Source organism: Saccostrea cucullata, unplaced genomic scaffold (assembly GCF_032062105.1).
Source record: "Saccostrea cucullata isolate Sc308-1 unplaced genomic scaffold, CSIRO_AGI_Scuc_v1 ctg11808, whole genome shotgun sequence".
Lineage (NCBI taxonomy): Eukaryota > Metazoa > Mollusca > Bivalvia > Ostreida > Ostreidae > Saccostrea > Saccostrea cuccullata.
Genome location: NW_026921052.1, coordinates 681 through 18,274, shown reverse-complemented (window position 1 = coordinate 18,274; position 17,594 = coordinate 681). Strand labels below are relative to the sequence as shown.

The following is a 17,594-nucleotide window of genomic DNA, read 5'->3' as shown; positions in this document are numbered from 1 at the left end:
ATTTTTTATTAAAAATATCGATGGACCGTTCATGGTAGTTCAGTCAGTGGAGCACTCGTTCCGTGATCGGGAGGTCATGAGTTCGAATCTTGGCCGCGACCAACCTAAGACGATAAAATTTGGTAGCAACTGTTCCTTCGCCATGCTCGGCACTTTGAAATAAAAGTTGAGGGTCCTACGGATGAGACCTTAAAAACAGCGGCAGGCGTTGGCACGAAAAAGATCCTTCGCTGTTCAATGGCCCTTAATGCCGAGGAAAAGTCAAAATTTTAAGCCCTTCACCAGCATCCGCTAAAGTCTCTATATGAGTGAAAAATTTTTGAGAGGGACATTAAACAATATAAAATCAATCAAAAAATATCAATGGAATATAAATTTTTATATTCTCTCTTTTTCCAGCGTCCCAATCTGCTTTGGAATTGCAAGCCTGATAATTGGAGTTCTTATATGTATTCTTCATGTTCATGTACATCGTTCTAGGAATTCATGTTCCTCCATACTAGGTATGTGCTATTGTAATTCTTTTAATTCCATTTCATTTGAAAAACCTCAATGCTTGACACATACTAAGAAGTACGTTTTCTTTATACATATATCAAATTAAATCTATTTTAATTACAGATACCATATCACGGTTTTGCAACTTTCAGAAACAACAAAAACGTAAGATTTAAAAAACTAAACACAGCCTCTCTAAACCATTATTTATTACTGTTAAGACCTAATTGCTGATGTATTTGTATAAAACCAAAGCTGCGCGGGTATGTTAAGGAAGCATATAAGTCATTTTTTCGGGAAATTCAGACTTTTTAAAGAAAATTTAGTTTGATAATTTACCAAAACCGCTGATAAGCGTAAACTATTATTATGTTCCCCAAACGAAGTTGGGGAACATATTGTTTTTACTCTGTTTCTTATTATTATTATTATTAAGTTCTTCCGTCTTCAGCGGAAGACCTTCTTGTTATTCTTAGCTTTCTTTTTCACTTTTATTATTATTATTGTTTTTTTTTCTTACCGATTTTGTGCACGCGATTTCTCGAAAACGGCTCGATGGATTCTCGTTTTCCGCTTCCTTCGTATTGAAGACCCTACTGTTATTCTACTGTTTCTTATTATTATTTTATTTTTTTTTTTGCCCGCTCGATTTTTGACAGGCGATTTCTCAAAGACCTTTGGACTGATTTTTATGAAACTTTCAGGTTAGATACCTTGTAATTAAACCTATTTACACCTGTTTTCAATTTTTTGATGCATGCCTTTAATTGTGAGTTATTGCCCTTTAATTGATAATTTTGATGTCTCGTTTCCACTAAAAATCTCAAGAACGACGTAAGATATTTACACGAAAGTTGGAGAACTTGTAGCCAATACATTGTAGATGTGCAGAACGATAAAATTATAAGCTGATTTCCTAAAGTTTGGAAGCTATAAAACGGCAAATTTTAGTAATTTTTTTTCTTGAATTTTTGCTACTTTTTGTGTAATAACTTTTGAACCGAGAATAATTTGGTAAGAAATATATAACAAAAGTTGTGTGTAATTACGAGAGCTTTCATATTAGATTAATGAAAAGGGGCTGGCCCCTATAATTAGGGGTTAATAGCTCATACACGTTTTTTCTGATAGCTAAAAATATTGGTATATTATGAAAAAGTTTGACTGAAATAATTTCGAACTTATAAAATCTTGTCATTTGATATAAAAAGAAATAAACTTCCAGCTATATTTAATTGTTTTTTATATAAAACAAGTACATGTATGTGAGAAACCTTTCAGGAACAAGTTGTCTACTATAGCCAGCCAAGCCTTTACTGCATACATGTGCACATTTTTAGTTGATGCATCTAAAAGATATAGTTTTGATTCGGTGTTTCTTTGTTTTCTTTTTATTCAAATAATTTTAAAATGTGATGATGTACACAACAATAAATAGTACCTAGTTTAGAGGATTTTTTCGCGCTTGTTTGTAAACAACGCGCGGCATTGTGGGAAATAGGAAGGTACTAAAGACGCGATGTACTAAACACTTATTTGACCTGATTCAAATTTGTCTGTAAATGTTCCAAACAATTGAATTTTTGTATAGCATATGCCTCGAAGTCATAAAGTCTGTACATAAGTAATTTAAAATACTCAATATTACCATTTAATTAAAAATTAAAACGTCAGGTAAATATCAGGTCTCTAGTATATCCCGTTTTTAGTGTGCCCCTTCGAGTCGACGTCGGACACACGTTTGTCATGGTTTACAAACTGAAAATAGAATATTTGTGAAGTTGAACATTTTCTCACAAAGAATCCGTTTGTAGACATGCACATTCATTTAATATGGAGCTACGAAGTACTTTGTAACTTCTCTGGAACATTATTCTAAGCAGAATTATCCTTCATATATTCTAAGGGTGCACAGTTCTGCCGTTGGTAGATTTGCCGTTGGTATTTAATTACCATTGGCATGCCACTGGTACGAATTTTTTTGCCAATGGTATATTTTTCTGAACAGTCTAGAGTGTGGTTAGTGTTGGTAAATGACGTTATTTATCGAAAATGGCAACAAGCATAGAAAGACTGAAATTTTACAATGATATAAACGATTTTTTCTCTAATCCTTTTTAACAAATCATGCCAAAATCACATAAAAATCATATCAAACACTTATATTCATGATTTTGAAGTTTAAAATATGATTTTTTACGACATTGATCCATTAAATGGATTATATAAAACTCATAGATATGGCAACTAAAGAAGTGTATGATCTAATGTGGTTTGTTTGTCGGATTATTTACTAGTCAAAAACCTTTACACAGTTTTCTTGCACTGGCATGTGCTAATTAGTAAGAAAAGAAATCTGTAATTCAACATATTCTCCAATGTCTCCATTGGACTCCCATTGGTAACATTTTCGGTAAAATTGTTACATTTGTATGCCAATACTGAAAAGGGTTTATTGGTACAGTTGGTACCATTGTCAAATTATTGTACCAATGGTATATTGAAAGTTGGTACTAATGGTAGAACTGTGAACGCACCCTAAGAATCTTGTGTGAATTGTTTACGAGGAAATTCTGACTGTCACATTAACAAGGATGAACACTCTTGACTCTGCTTCGGATTCCCCAGTGATAATTGTATCGAGTGATGAAAGAGCTGACGGCGACATTTTAATGTATGATTGGCTTGGACCATTGGAATGAAGGTTAGAATATTTTTATTACTTAAAATTTACACTACTGATTACATGACAGTGACGTACATTGATGTTATTAGAAATACACAGACACACCGATATATTATCTGTTTTACAGTTCAGACGCTCTCTGTTTGCCTTGTAAATCCCCACAGCTTTATATTTTATTTTTTTTAAATTTGAGGATGTAATTTCAACAGTCCTACTATCTATCATAGTGATCATACTCTATAATTCAAACTGCACTTAATGTTACAGAATATATTCAACTAATTATATATTGACAGTGTGACTGTAAGGGTGAGGGCAGATACTTATTTAGTTTTAATTTAGATTGTGCTTGTCAAGCCGCATTTGACATTTGGTGCATCCATGCTCAATGTTCACACTGAGAGTTTATTCAAATGTTTAATTCGAATGAATTCACTGCTCGTTAAATTACTTCCCATTAGCTCCATGTGAACATGAGTAAGGATAGCTAATTCAAATTAAATAGAAATGAATTTTGAATGTAGCTTAAACATGTTAAAGAAGCTAAGCACTGTGTGTCCAAAGTATACTGCGGAAAAATTGTGTGGAGCAATGTGCAAGTCACAATCTTCTTTTGCCAAGGTGTTATCATAAGAGCTCGCATTATGGGCAGGGATTTGTGCTGCTGTCTGGACTCGCTATAAATAGATGTTCTCAAAAAGTCTTAATTATTTAATATCATACTTTACTGACAAAAAAGGACAAATATTGCTCAGTTAAATTGCAAAAGAAATTTGTTTAAAAAAATTGAAATAATAGAAAGTTTGCATTTTTGTTTGATAAGACTGCTGTAATGGTTTAATGTTTGTTTATTTGCCTTAATCATACATTTTTCAGTCATTTCATGGTGCCACCACTTGGGATGGTATTAGCTGCAAATATAGACTTGTACTCAGCACTTATTGCCTTTAAGAAGTATGAGATCCATTTTGTGCTAACACCTACCGTGACACAGAATCTTGGTTTATGCAGTCTCATAGGAGTAACCTGTCTAAAGCATTTAGCAATGGGATTGGAACCTGCAACGTAAGGTTCAGCTTCTTATTGATACTTTGATTTATAATATTTATTTGAGAATTTCACTCATTCACATACTTAGAGATGTTGATATATATTGTTGAATAGCATCAATTTAGACCTTTAATTAGCTAAGTAAACATGTACTGTGAGGTTTTTAAGGTCTCATTCATTTTATATGCCAGATGCATGTTAAGGAACATTACTGCATAAATGTTTTTGTCTTAAATTTGAAGCTTTTTACTAATATAGAGATATGTTAGTTTTAAACCTCTTCAAATTAGGGTAGACCTTTACTTTAAACTCAGCAATGTGAGTGTGTTGTGTGAACTTGTGTTAGCGAGACAGTGTGTTGTATGAATTTGTGTTAGCAAGGCAGTGTGTTTTGTGAACTTAATTGTGTTAGCCTGACAGTGGGTTGTGTGAATTCTTGTTAGCTTGACAATGTGTTGCGTAAACTCGTGTTAGCGGGACAGCGTGTTGTGTAAAATCGTGTATAAAGTGTAAGTGTGACAGTGTGTTGTGTAAACTCGTGTTAGCTAGACAGAGTGTTGATTGAACTCGTATTAGCGAGACTTCGTGTTGTGTAAACTGGTGTTAGTGAGACTGCGTGTTGTGTAAACTCGTGTTAGCGAGACTGCGTGTTGTGTAAACTCATGTTAGCGAGACAGCGTGTTGTGTGTATTCTTATTAACGAGACAGCATGTTGTGTGAATTCGTGTTAGCGTGACAGTGTGTTGTGTGAACTTGTTATCCTGAAAATTTGTCGTGTGAACTGGTGTTAGAGAGATAGTGTGTTGTGTGAACTCGTGTTAGCAAGATTGCATATTGTGTGAACTCGTGTTAGCCAGACTGCGTGTTATGTGAACTCGTGTTAGCGATATTGCATGTTTTTTGAATTTGTGTTAGCGTGACAGTGTGTTGTGTGAACTCGTGTTAGCCTGACAGTGTGTTGTGTGAAATGGTATTAGGATGACAGTGTGTTGTGTGAAATGGTATTAGGATGACAGTGTGTTATCGCAACAGCGTTTGGTGCGAACTTGTGTTAGTGAATAGTGAGACAGCCTGTTTTGAGAATTCGTGTTAGCGTGACAGTGTGTTGTGTGAACTCGTGTTAGCCTGACAGTGTGTTGTGTGAAATGGTATTAGAATGACAGTGTGTTGTGTGAAATGGTATTAGGATGACAGTGTGTTATCGCAACAGCATTTGGTGCGAACTTGTGTTAGTGAATAGTGAGACAGCCTGTTTTGTGACTTTGTGTTAGCGTGACAGTGTATTGTGTAAACTCGTGTTAGCATGACAGTGTATTGTGTAAACGCGTGTTAGTGAGACTGCGTGTTGTGTAAACTCATGTTAGCGTGACAGTGTGTTGTGTGAATTCATCTAAGCGTGACAGTGTGTTGCGTGTACTTGTGTTAGCTAGACAGTGTGTTGTATGAACTCGTATTAGCGAGACTGCGTGTTGTGTAAAACTTGTGTTAGCGAGACAGCGTGTTGTGTGAACTTGTGTTAGCGAGACAGCGTGTTTGTGAATTCGTGTTAGCATGATAGTGTGTTGTGTGAACTCGTGTTAGCCTGATATTTTGTTGTGTGAAATTGTATTAGCGTGACAGTGTGTTGTGTGTTAGTGTGACAGCGTGTGGTGCGAACTTGTGTTAGTGCGAAAGTGTTTTTCAGTGTTGTGATGGCGAGCTGTGTGATAGCCTAATGGCGTCTTTTGTGTCGGTAAGATGGCACGCTTTTATGAAAGTGCTATTGAGCTTTAGCAAGTGGCCCTATCTGGACACGCCTTATTATAATTGATCAGTTCTCAGATATACAGTGAATTACCGGTATTATTGTCACCATGAAATCAGCATTTACAGTTGCAATTACCTAGTTAGTAATCATAAGATATTGGTTTGTCAGTTTTAAAATTATGGTGTTCCAATGATGTGAAGTTGCAGTGTGTTAGCATGTTAATTTCAACAGACTGCCACTCCAATGCAGCTTTAAACAACACGCTGCTGTGTTAACACAAAACAAAATATCATGCAAACACAACTTTAAACAATCTGTTGAGTGTTAGCTTCACTGCATGTTGGATTCAGTGTGCTGGCATATTATCACTGACGTACATGCTAGCACATTGTCACCTCGTGCTAGTATGTTGTCATAAATACTCTAGCACATTATCCTAAACCCACTAGTGCATGATTACTTTGCACTTGTATGTTGTCTTATTAGGGAATAGCATAAATGACTGCCTTAATTGGTGTAAACTTCTTTTAATTGATGAAAGAGTACATTAAAATTTACAAATTATACACAGAAAATGTGACAATATCTTATCTCTCAATTTGATAATCTAATTTATAATCTCATGAATTGCACTTTTTATTAGTAAAAGAATTATAGATTAAAAAATTTCAATTTCTTTTGGATAGGTGTGACTCATCTGAAGACTGAATTTTGATACCAAGCATGACCATGATTTGCCAGAAGATCATCTGTTTGGATGTGACATGGAATAAACAGCATAGTGAAAATAAGTCAAGTTTTGGTTTGTGAAGACAATTTTTAAACACACTGTGTATCATTTTTAAATTTTGATTTGACAACATAAATCCACAAATATGAACATATCAATTGCTCTCAGTTTTTCAAGTGAAATAGTTTTTGTAACAGAAATACATGTACCAGTAATTACATTGGAATAAATGTTATTTTTAAATATAATAATATTTTGTTTGTGTAGCATGTTGACCTCTTTATTAAGGTCTTCCCTTTCAAAGTTTAGACTTACTTATTCTAATGATTAAGATAGATCCTCTGTCTTCAGCAGGAATAGAAGATCTTGTAATACATGTATGTGTATTTTTTACAGTATAATGTAAAAAAAATTGTTATTTTGGCACATACAACTAATTAAAGGCATAAACATGTGTATGATTCCAAGGAATTCAGTACATAGGGCATGTACATGTAGTTTTCCAAAATAAACAGGAAATCCTTCCCCACCGGACCCCTGTCCTGCTTATAAAACAAGATTGAAGAGATGTCCAGTCGCATTTCAATGTCAACTGCAAAACTGTGCCTGTTGCATATTTATTAGCCCATCTGAGCTAAAGGAACCAGTAAATTTTTTAAAAACATAATTTTATCCATTATCATCATTGTCTAAAATTTCACAATATCATTTTCCAGAACCAAAGTGAAACTTGGCACAGAGCATCCTTAGTGTAGGGGATTCAAATTGTTCTTATGCAGGGCAATACCTTCAAAGAGATTTGTTTCTTTAATGCTGTAAATGTATAATATTTAGCTTGTACAATATTTGGTGGAAATTGACTTTTGAATAAGTTAGCGTAGATATTCTTATTTATGTTTATGTACAAGACTTTTAGCTTTGTACTTGATTTAGTGATTGCTGCATTCCGCCAAAGCCGCTAAAAAAGAATACACAGCCATATGTAATATGTTTACAATATACCTTTCAGAGAATTTTACACTCCTATTGAGGTACCACCAGTTGCTAGTGGAAAGCTGCAAATTCGAAACATACACAACACATTTCTGTGCGTTTATTATAAAAGTATTGTTCTACTTACTGATTGCAACTAATGAAGATTGTTCATCATTATTGTAAATACATTTGGATTTTTTGAATTATTATATAATTTGTTTATTTTATTTACCTAGTTATATTGTATATTAAATGATTTTAAAGCCATTTTTAAGATGGTAATGTAGCAAAACACTTATGTTTCTGTAGTATGACACGTTTCACAAACATGATATATCCGATATCAAAAGTCATAATATTGGAAGTTAAACTGTTGTGGATACGATTTCAAGAATGCTGTTAGAGAGAGTACCCTTTAGACCTCATGCTCACACCAAATTAAAGAATTCAAGTAAGGGTTTCTGAGACAAATCGAAAAAGAGAATGTTAGCAAAGTTGACAATCTAGACAGAAACATTTAATCTTTTGCTTATCGCTAGGAAGGTTGCTTTGCAAGACCTGGGAAAATTTTGTCACTCGTTGTTTTTAGGGTCTTTGCGAAATCCTTTGAAATTTTGAACATAGCCATGCATTAGGATATCCTACAAAATGATATATAACAATAATCATGAAAACACGTGCATGCACGTGCGCTGCAATCTGATTGGCTGAAACTTTAAATAGCTATATCTCCCTTCGTTTTCAACCAAACAGGATGTGATTTGGAACATAGATAGATATAATAGACTTCTACAAGAAAGTATGGACACCATGCACATCCATACACGTGCGTGTACGTGCGCTGCAATCTGATTGGCCGAAACTTTAAATAACTATAACTCCCTTAGTTTTCAATTAAACAGGATGAGATTTGGAACATAGATAGATATAATAGACTTCTACAAGAAGGTATGATCACCATGTACATCAATACACGTGCGTGAACGTACGCTGCAATCTGATTGGATGAAACTTTAATCAGCTATAACTCCCTTGGTTTACAACCAAACGGAGTGGGATTTAGAACATAGATAGATGTAATGGACTTCTACAAGAAGGTATGTCACCATGCTCATGTATGCACGTGCGTGCACGTGAAATGAGTAAAATCAAAAATACACTTGAATGTGCGTATTCTTTAATACTTTTGGATTAAATACTTTAATATTTAGTATATTAAATTATATAGATTGTGCAGACAAGATGATGCATCACATGCGCACGCGTGCAGTGCTAAATTTGAATGAACTTGGTACCCTTCTGGGTAAACGTTGTTAAAGTCTCAAATGCATAAAATTTGTCTTATTTAGTGAAGCTTAGAGGGGATATGGCACCAAAAGGGAGATGGGGAGCGTTTGGGGAACATCTGTAACGGTCCCCGTTACAATTAGCACTAGTTATCTATTGCATAAAAATAAAAGTGTCTAACGCAACAACGTGCAGCACCACCACGGCATCACGTGACTTCTATTAATAGCGAAATTTTCCTTAATAAAAAAGCGAACAGAACAACAATACTCCGGAGTTTAATAACTTCTTTGAGTAAATATTGTAGTTGAAAAACATCTAATTTGTCTAAAAAGTGCTGCTAGAATCCTACTGTCCCGTCAGTAAAATAATTATTCCACACATTCGCACGAAACCTTACCCGATGTTTTGAATTTTTTACCTTTGAACCGAGATTTTTCGTAAAACCATGCTTAACTCGGGATTCTAGCAGCACTTTCCAAGTATTTTAGGATGCAAACTTTCCATCTGTACAAATTTTATGTTTTGAAATATACAGCTTATTGTTGTTCTGTTGCATTATTTTTGTCACAATTGACAGAGGAAAGGCTGACCGGGATACGTATATAGCTGACTGTCTTCGATAGAGAATATAATCGATAAATATAGATTAGCATACCTATTTTATTAACTGAACTCCATATAAATTTCACAAAATATTCACGATATTTGATTTCAAACTCCATTTTACGTATCTTTGTTCATGCCGTCATAGCCAAATTCTCTTTACACGACATGATCAATTCCCGATCAATTACCAAGTTACATGATGTACACATATGACGTCATCGGTGGTAGATTTTAATCAAAATGACAGAATACATCATAACGAAATAAGAACATTTTATTTTTGTTAATGTTTACACGTATCTATTCATTTTCTAGAGTTACATTACATCTCTAAATACCAATATTACAAAAAAATTGAATTCTAAAATTGACGTCATCTCGCCTACTATGACGTCATAATGTAGCACCGATTTAGTCAACGTAGAATATTTTGTATGCTTCCTTATTCCCCCTGCGTGTACTTATTTTTGCAGAAACCGATGTTTATGAAAATCATGATACAGACATTGAAAACACACCATTAAATGAGGAGACCACAGACCGTTGTTCGGTTGAGATGGAGCCGTCATGAGATATGAAAAGAATGAAATGACCAACATCTAGGGCGAAACAAATTATAATTGATCCTGGGGAAAAATTGATACTTAAAGAATTAGATTTTTTTATGGATGTATGAAAAGAAGTCGGTTATGTGATCAAATCCTATATCGCCAAAATGGCTCGTGCAGTTGCTTTCCATACTCAACAATATCTGATCATTTGACCAACTATGTGTTATTGAAATTTATATTTTACTTTTTTATTCTCGTCACAAAAAATACAACCACTATTTCAACTTTGCTATTAAACTGCGATGTAAGGTACATACGACGTATGTAACGTCACATTCGGAACAATTCAAGTGGCTCGTGCAGTTTGCTTTCTATATCCAAGAACTTATGATCTAGACCAACGGAATGCCACTGAAAAATGAATTTCAATGAAATTTATGTTACTTTATAAGGCATCGGCTAAAGTCAATTTTATGATTTGTCATTCCTTTTTACGTCCATGTATACCGACATTTCTTATTGATGTACAAAGACACTAAATGACAGCTTGTGTTTTGTTGTGTTGCATCTATTAACTGTATACACGTTTTGTTATATACTTTCTTACCACTGTCGTAGTTTGTGAACTGTGCCAAACATTGTTCAATAAAGGTACATATTAACCTTTCATACTGGAATTCGAAATTTCTTGTCAAATAATGAAGACATGAAATAAATAAACTGTTCAAATTAAAACTTTAATTTTAAAATCAATCATAAATTAACCAGGTATCGGTTACTACGTTTTAGATTTTCCTTCAATAAACAACAAAACAAGAAAATACATGCTACGAAAAATTCTGTGACAATCATTTCGATTTTAAAAACTATAAATTTATCATGAGTATATATTTACACATCCGAATGCATTTAAAATCATAAGGGCTTTAATACACATACTGTGGATTGTGGATTTGTTTCTATGAGAGCTGTACAAAGCTTGTAAGCTAGGAAGAATTAGTGTCCATAAGGCGGGGAAGGAATGGGCAAGATACCGGTATCTAAAGAAATCAACTTACTAAAAATCATAATCTTGTCTATGAAACAAATGGTAAAATACACAGATTAAAGACATATTTTATTAGTGTGTGTATATGGTTTAGTTGGTCTTTTGTTGTCCCCTTCTTTCATTGAAAGTTGAGGATATTAATTTGGGTTTGTTCCTCCGTCGGTGTGTCCTTCTTTTTGTCTGTCATTAATGCTTTCTTTTACATATGATATATCGAGAACCCCCTATGGCTTAAAGAAGAACTCTTTTGATTTTAGTAAACATGAATTTATGAAATAATTCTACAATTTCTGTCAGAGGGATAAGACCCCCGCCCCCCCCCCTCCCCTTCTTCTGCGCATCCTTTACTTTTTTCACTAAGCGGTGGACACAAATTGCCGGAATAAGCTTGTTCTTCATGTTTTGTGATTGAATTCGCATCGTGATAAATGTCGAATGCTGCCTTTGCTTTTTTTCGAGGGGATGATCCGCTTTGTGTCCTGATGTGTTTTGTAACTTCATCAAGTTTTTAATGACATACTGCTTCAAAATATTTTTTTTATAATGATGTACAAATGACATCAATCTTTTATTAATTCGTTATAGTAGGTTTAGATTACTGAGTTTGAAATGAAAGGACAATATTTTTCTCCTCCCAAATCTCCGCTTTTTTAAAACAAACTATACCCTACATGTACAAGTGAATAAGTTTTAAAATAAGGTTTTGGATATATAAAATACACACTAACATAAAAAATTAATTAAATGTTTTGACTTTATAAAATCACTCGAGATGGATTTCATTCGTAATGTGAGCCAACAATATTTTGTAAGCCTTCGTACTTGTTAATTATATTCAATGGAAGCAAAACGTTTTTAAACACATTCCAGAACCGAAAGTATATTCAACAAATCTCCCATACAGCTTACAGTTACCTATTGGTTTTGTTTTTTTAATCAGTAAATTATAAATGAGACACTTCACTTTCTGGAAATTCTATCAGGGCAGGCATTTAATTTCGAAAGTGCATCTATATGTACAAGGATACGGATGAATGCTTTTGTTTTCCATATTTATTTGCATTCATATGACTCATGCACTTCTCTTTTCACTTTATAATTCATTGTATTCTAAGAACGTACTGTAAGATTGAATTATCTTACAGCTTATTCAATCTTTAAAAAAACCATAAAAATTAAACACTCGTATCTTGGCGGGGACTTTCTACATTGATTTGAAGGGAATAATACATAGTGACATCATTATATCAAACTTAAATTTCAGTCTTTTTATGGAGTATAATTGAACTGTAGAAATCGTTATTTGCGTTCACTTTTATTGTTCTTCCCTCTACGATAATAAAGAAAATTCACATTTCTTAATGGCGTCCTATAAAGCATATTTTCAAAAAGCAGTAACAAACAACTCGATCTTTCTAGGAGACAAATTTTAAGACGAATCCATAGTTAGATCATGAATTTCTATATAACAAGTTCAGGCGATCTTTTAGATAAAAAATATTTCTCATGGATAAATATATATAAATGAGATTTTCTGTAAATTTAATAGTATTTTAAAATGTTATTAATGAGAAAAACGAAAGAATTAGGGACCAGTACGGATCGTGGATTTTGATTGCATTAACAGAAAGCCACCCATACTTTATAAAGGAGTTATCAGAAGGTTGTGAAAAGAAGTTCTGTGTATTGATACTGCATAAGATAAAATAATGTTTTCTTTAGGTATACATGTATTGTGTCGAGACACCGATTTCAATAAATCATTAAAATGACATCTATTTATTTCCCAAAAAGGTGGCAAGGAGAAGAATTCCTGCTGGCAAACTTGCAGAGAAAACCCGAATTTCTTGTGAAAAGATGTCAATACAAATTTAATTAAAAAAAAACATATACTACACAATGCATACAGTTGCATAACAAAAGCTTAATTTTTTTAATGTTCTTTTTATGTTTTAATAGCCTAAGAGTAAATCATTTTGTACCCTCAATACCCATGACTGGAAGATCGTGTGTTCAAATAACGGCGGAATCTGACCTAAAACATAGGTAGCAAATGTTCCTTTCCAAAAAAATCGAACGTTTGAAGTGAAAGTGCTTCGGATGCCAACTAAAAACCGAGACCCCGTATCACGTTCAATTTTGTTACACTTCACCTGGTTAAAGAACAATAAGAAAGATACCATTCCATGTAATATTTAATTTCTGTTTATGAGAACCTGTATGATTTAAAAGTTATTTTCTGTCGTAAAAACATGATGGTGTTGCAAATTCGTCACGTTTTGAAATACAGATCTGTTAGATTAAATTTCATACATCCTGTATATTTATATGGGTCTTATTACCTTAATCCAATATATCTATTGTGATCCACACCTCTGTTCGAATCAAATTATCAACTTCCCAGCTATTGGATTAAAATCTCCATTCGAGGAATATCGAGTCAGCGATAAGCTGTGTGACTTAAACGACCAGAAATTGACATTTCAGAATCATACAAATGAAAGTCATTATTATTATTTTTTTTAATTTTTAGTTAAAAATTATTTCAGTTTTTCCTCGTTATTATTGCATTACATGTGTAGATAAATCGAATTAAAATAATTTCATTTTTATGCATATGTGTTTATTTAAATGTCTCTACTTCTTTTAAATTGTTTGGTCATCTGGTGTAAGAAATTAGAATCTCCTTAAACTCTTTCGGTACAATGAAACAATTTTGGAGCGAATTCTTGGTAAAAAGCTGATTTATTATTTACATGTACCTCGTAAATAAACTGTATTCTTCGTTGGCTTTGCTACGTCGGAAAATATTTTTTCCTTCGGGTGAACCACATATTTTATCTATTCCATTTCATCCGTTCCATAACTATATTCTTTTCAATATCGTGCTTTTTAATTTTTTAGGAAATAGTTAATGTAAACTTGATCTAAATGTAGTAAGAAAAACATTCAAAGGTTTTCCAACTATCAACAGGAGAACAATTTAACAAAGATATCAACAAAATGACAAAATTCATAATCTAAAATTCATATTGCATCTTAAAAAGATAAGGTAAACTTCAGCTATATAACAATAAAGATAATATCTCTTCAACATGATACAGTAAATATTATTGATTCTAAATGTTTGCGCTATGTGTAATATGTTATCGCATAACAAAAAGGAATATGAAGGGGGTACACCTATAGTATACAAATTGATCAGCTCAGTTTCAATAAATGTCCAAAAAATATGAAAATATACATAAAAAAATAAAATAAATAGAATGAACCTCTGTAAATAACAAAAAATTATTATACAAACAATAATTATATATTTATTATCCAATAAATGCATGTCCATATAGAAAATGTATGTTTTAAAATGTAGATTGTTATATTTTCTTTAACTTTGAGTACTATATTAAGTCTTAAATATTGAGAAAACATCAAAAAAGGTTAAAGAAAATTACACCAATCTTCAAATACATTCATGATCAACTATAGGTTATTAAATTAATCAAGGTTGTGTAAGCATCGCTGTCAATGAAAAAAAAAACAAAAAAACAAACATAAAGCACTTTTGTGTACATTAATAATGCAAACAGTTGTAGTATGTACTTTTTATTGTTTGTAATTTTGATGTTTTTAACAGCTTTGTCCTTTCTTTTAAACAATCGATATCCTACTTGCATAAGTATATGAGTCTTAAAAAGGTCTTTGAAATGAAATAATATAAAAGGTATAAAAAGATCGTTTAAATATTTTGAACTTTAATAAATTAAATGTATTCCAAAGGGATTTCTTTCATAATATGAGCCAACAATGTTTATACTCGTCACTCAGGGCCATTGAGCACGGAGGGATCTTTTCGTGTCAGTAACTCCTGCGACAAGTGACCTTGGTTTATAAAATCTCATTTAAAGGATCAGTATCTACGCCCACAGTGGGCTTCGAATCCACTGAACCAATTCAGATCAACTCTTACTTCGCGACTCTAGAGCGACACACGCAACCCAGGTAGCACAAAACGTTTTCATAACATTATATTCCGGTTGTAAGGATGTTATCCCAAAACGTTTTTGACATAACGTTTGAAAAATGTTTTTATAACGTTTTATTTAGGTTATAATGACGTTTTTAGAAAACGTTTCTCAAAAACATTTTTAAAATGTTTTTCATAACGTTTAAAACTGGTTGGGAGGAAGTTTTTAGAAAACATTTTTGCATAACATTTTTATAATGGTAATAAGAATCATTTTTTATTGCTGAAAAAGCATTATACAAATGTTTTCACATTCCACTGACATGATTGATTGGGAAAAAAATATTCTAAAAATTCATACTATGATATTTTTACGAATATATACAGAGCGCTGTGTAGGTTGACTCAAATTTTAAGAATATTTATTTTTAAATTGAATGAAATTTATTATAAATTTTAATTACAAATGATACCAGAAAACATAGATATAACATTGCCTTAAAATGTTTGGAAAACGTTGTTAAAACGTTATAGAAACAATAAACAAACATTTCTATATTTCAATTCGTAAAAAAAAAATACATATGGTATTTCCCTTTTTTCCTTTTGTTTTTTATTAATTTCTTGGTGATATCTTTTAAAGTCTAATGAGAAAAATAAATTTCAACCAATTTTTATTTAATTTAGTTCTTCTTTTTAATTGGTTTAAATACCACATTGATTTCCTGAAAATAAACATTGTGATAAAATGTATAAAAAGCCGTTTTTAAGGTATTTTTTCTAAGATGTGATGTAGTTCAACAAAGTACTGCTGTGCATTTATTCGCTTATGTTGTTTCCTCCTGGATAATGCGTTTATCAAAAGTTAATTGATTGACACAGCGGGATGCCGTGGTCAGTGCTGATGAAACCGCTCCTTGCTGCAAACTATTTCCACGTGATCTATATAGGTCAACTTATCAAGATTTTGAAAATCCGGGCAGCATTCTTGAAAGACAAAGAACAGGATTTAGGGAATATTTTACATCACCGTAAGGTATGTTGAATTTAAAGTAGTATTCATTGTGTATACATGTATAAAGAAAAATTATTATTATGATTATAGTTGCATGTGTTTGTACAAGCCTAAATCATTTCTTGTAAATGATTGTATACATCCTGGATATTTGAGGGCGGTTAATTGGTTGTTTTTGAAGTAAACTGATCATGGAAGTTTATCATGATTGTGCATGTACATATGTATTGTGACTTGTATCTAGTGTGAGTTTTCTTTATTAATGTAAACTTTAGTATAATCACCCCAGGCTTAGAGAGAGACTGTCAACTTGAAAGCTTCTAAACATATGTAGGATGAGTTTGTGTGTGTGTGTGGGGGGGGGGGGGCTTAACGATGGAGTTGGTTAAATACTTCTTCGGATATGTAAACTAATTTCTATTCATGTACAGTGTCATGTATATATTTTAATATTTTTCAATTTACAATTCTTAACACAAATATAATTTTTCATTTACAGCGGCTGTTTGCAAATACCAAATATTATTTGGTACCTTTTTAAAGATTACATGTTATAAGAGGGATTGGGCATAATGAGGTTTTGCTACACACCATCCTTGAAGGATTTACAGGAGTATTAATACTTTAAGGTATGTTTTAAGTTTCCTGACAAGAATGTATTACGGAGATGGATTTTTTTAGTATATATTTTATAGAACAGTAGAACATACACATTTCCTTGTATTTATCTTATTTATTTAGTTTGTAAATATTCTAAAGTTATTCTCTATATCTTTGTTTTTCAGAAGAAAACAAAGAAGCCCAAGTGCCAAACGAATGATTTTCAAAGGAAGGATATTGTGATTTTTTTTCTGATTTCAATTGTGACAAATCTTCTATGTTAGAAGACTATTATTGACTGTGCGGATGTTAAAAAAGTTCATGGATTACATTTGTGAAATGGTTTAAACTAATTAAAACTGTAGGAAGTACAATAATTTTTTTTTTGTACTTTTTTAATTCTTTAAAACATGTTAGAAATGTTTTGAAAACGTTTTAAAAAATGTGTTGAAAACGTTTTTAAAAATGTTTTCAAAACATTGCAGGACAATGTTTTTGAAAAACGTTATGATAACGTTAAAAAAACCATACAAAATAACGTTGTAATAACGTTTTAGAAAATGTTTTTGTAACATTTTGAAAACGTTTTTATAACGTTTTGATAACGTTGTTGTGCTACCTGGGAAGATATCAACAAAAGACAAAATCCATAATTTATATTTCAATTGCATATTAAATCTTTGTATGCCAGACATCAGTGTAAACATATAAAGATAGCATCTATTCAAGATGATAGAAAAAATATTATTAATTTTAAATGTTTGCGCTATGTGTAATCTGTTATTACATAACAAAAAGGAATATGGCGGGGATACACCTATAGCGTACAAACTA

The 17,594-nt window shown here is 32.4% G+C and overlaps 3 long non-coding RNA genes across 3 annotated transcripts; all 3 read left to right on the top strand.

Annotated features, from left to right (window-relative positions):
* Positions 1 to 408: 408 nt before the first annotated feature.
* On the top strand, positions 409 to 10,850 carry LOC134259074 (uncharacterized). Its single transcript, XR_009990272.1, has 3 exons — positions 409 to 503; positions 622 to 663; positions 10,056 to 10,850. It is a non-coding gene; the product is annotated as an uncharacterized LOC134259074 (long non-coding RNA).
* On the top strand, positions 3,041 to 7,180 carry LOC134259075 (uncharacterized). The gene is made up of 3 exons (XR_009990273.1): positions 3,041 to 3,202; positions 4,061 to 4,249; positions 6,668 to 7,180. It is a non-coding gene; the product is annotated as an uncharacterized LOC134259075 (long non-coding RNA).
* Positions 10,851 to 15,926: 5,076 nt separating the features above from the next.
* LOC134259073 (uncharacterized) lies at positions 15,927 to 17,121 on the top strand. The gene is made up of 3 exons (XR_009990271.1): positions 15,927 to 16,181; positions 16,660 to 16,789; positions 16,946 to 17,121. It is a non-coding gene; the product is annotated as an uncharacterized LOC134259073 (long non-coding RNA).
* Positions 17,122 to 17,594: the final 473 nt, after the last annotated feature.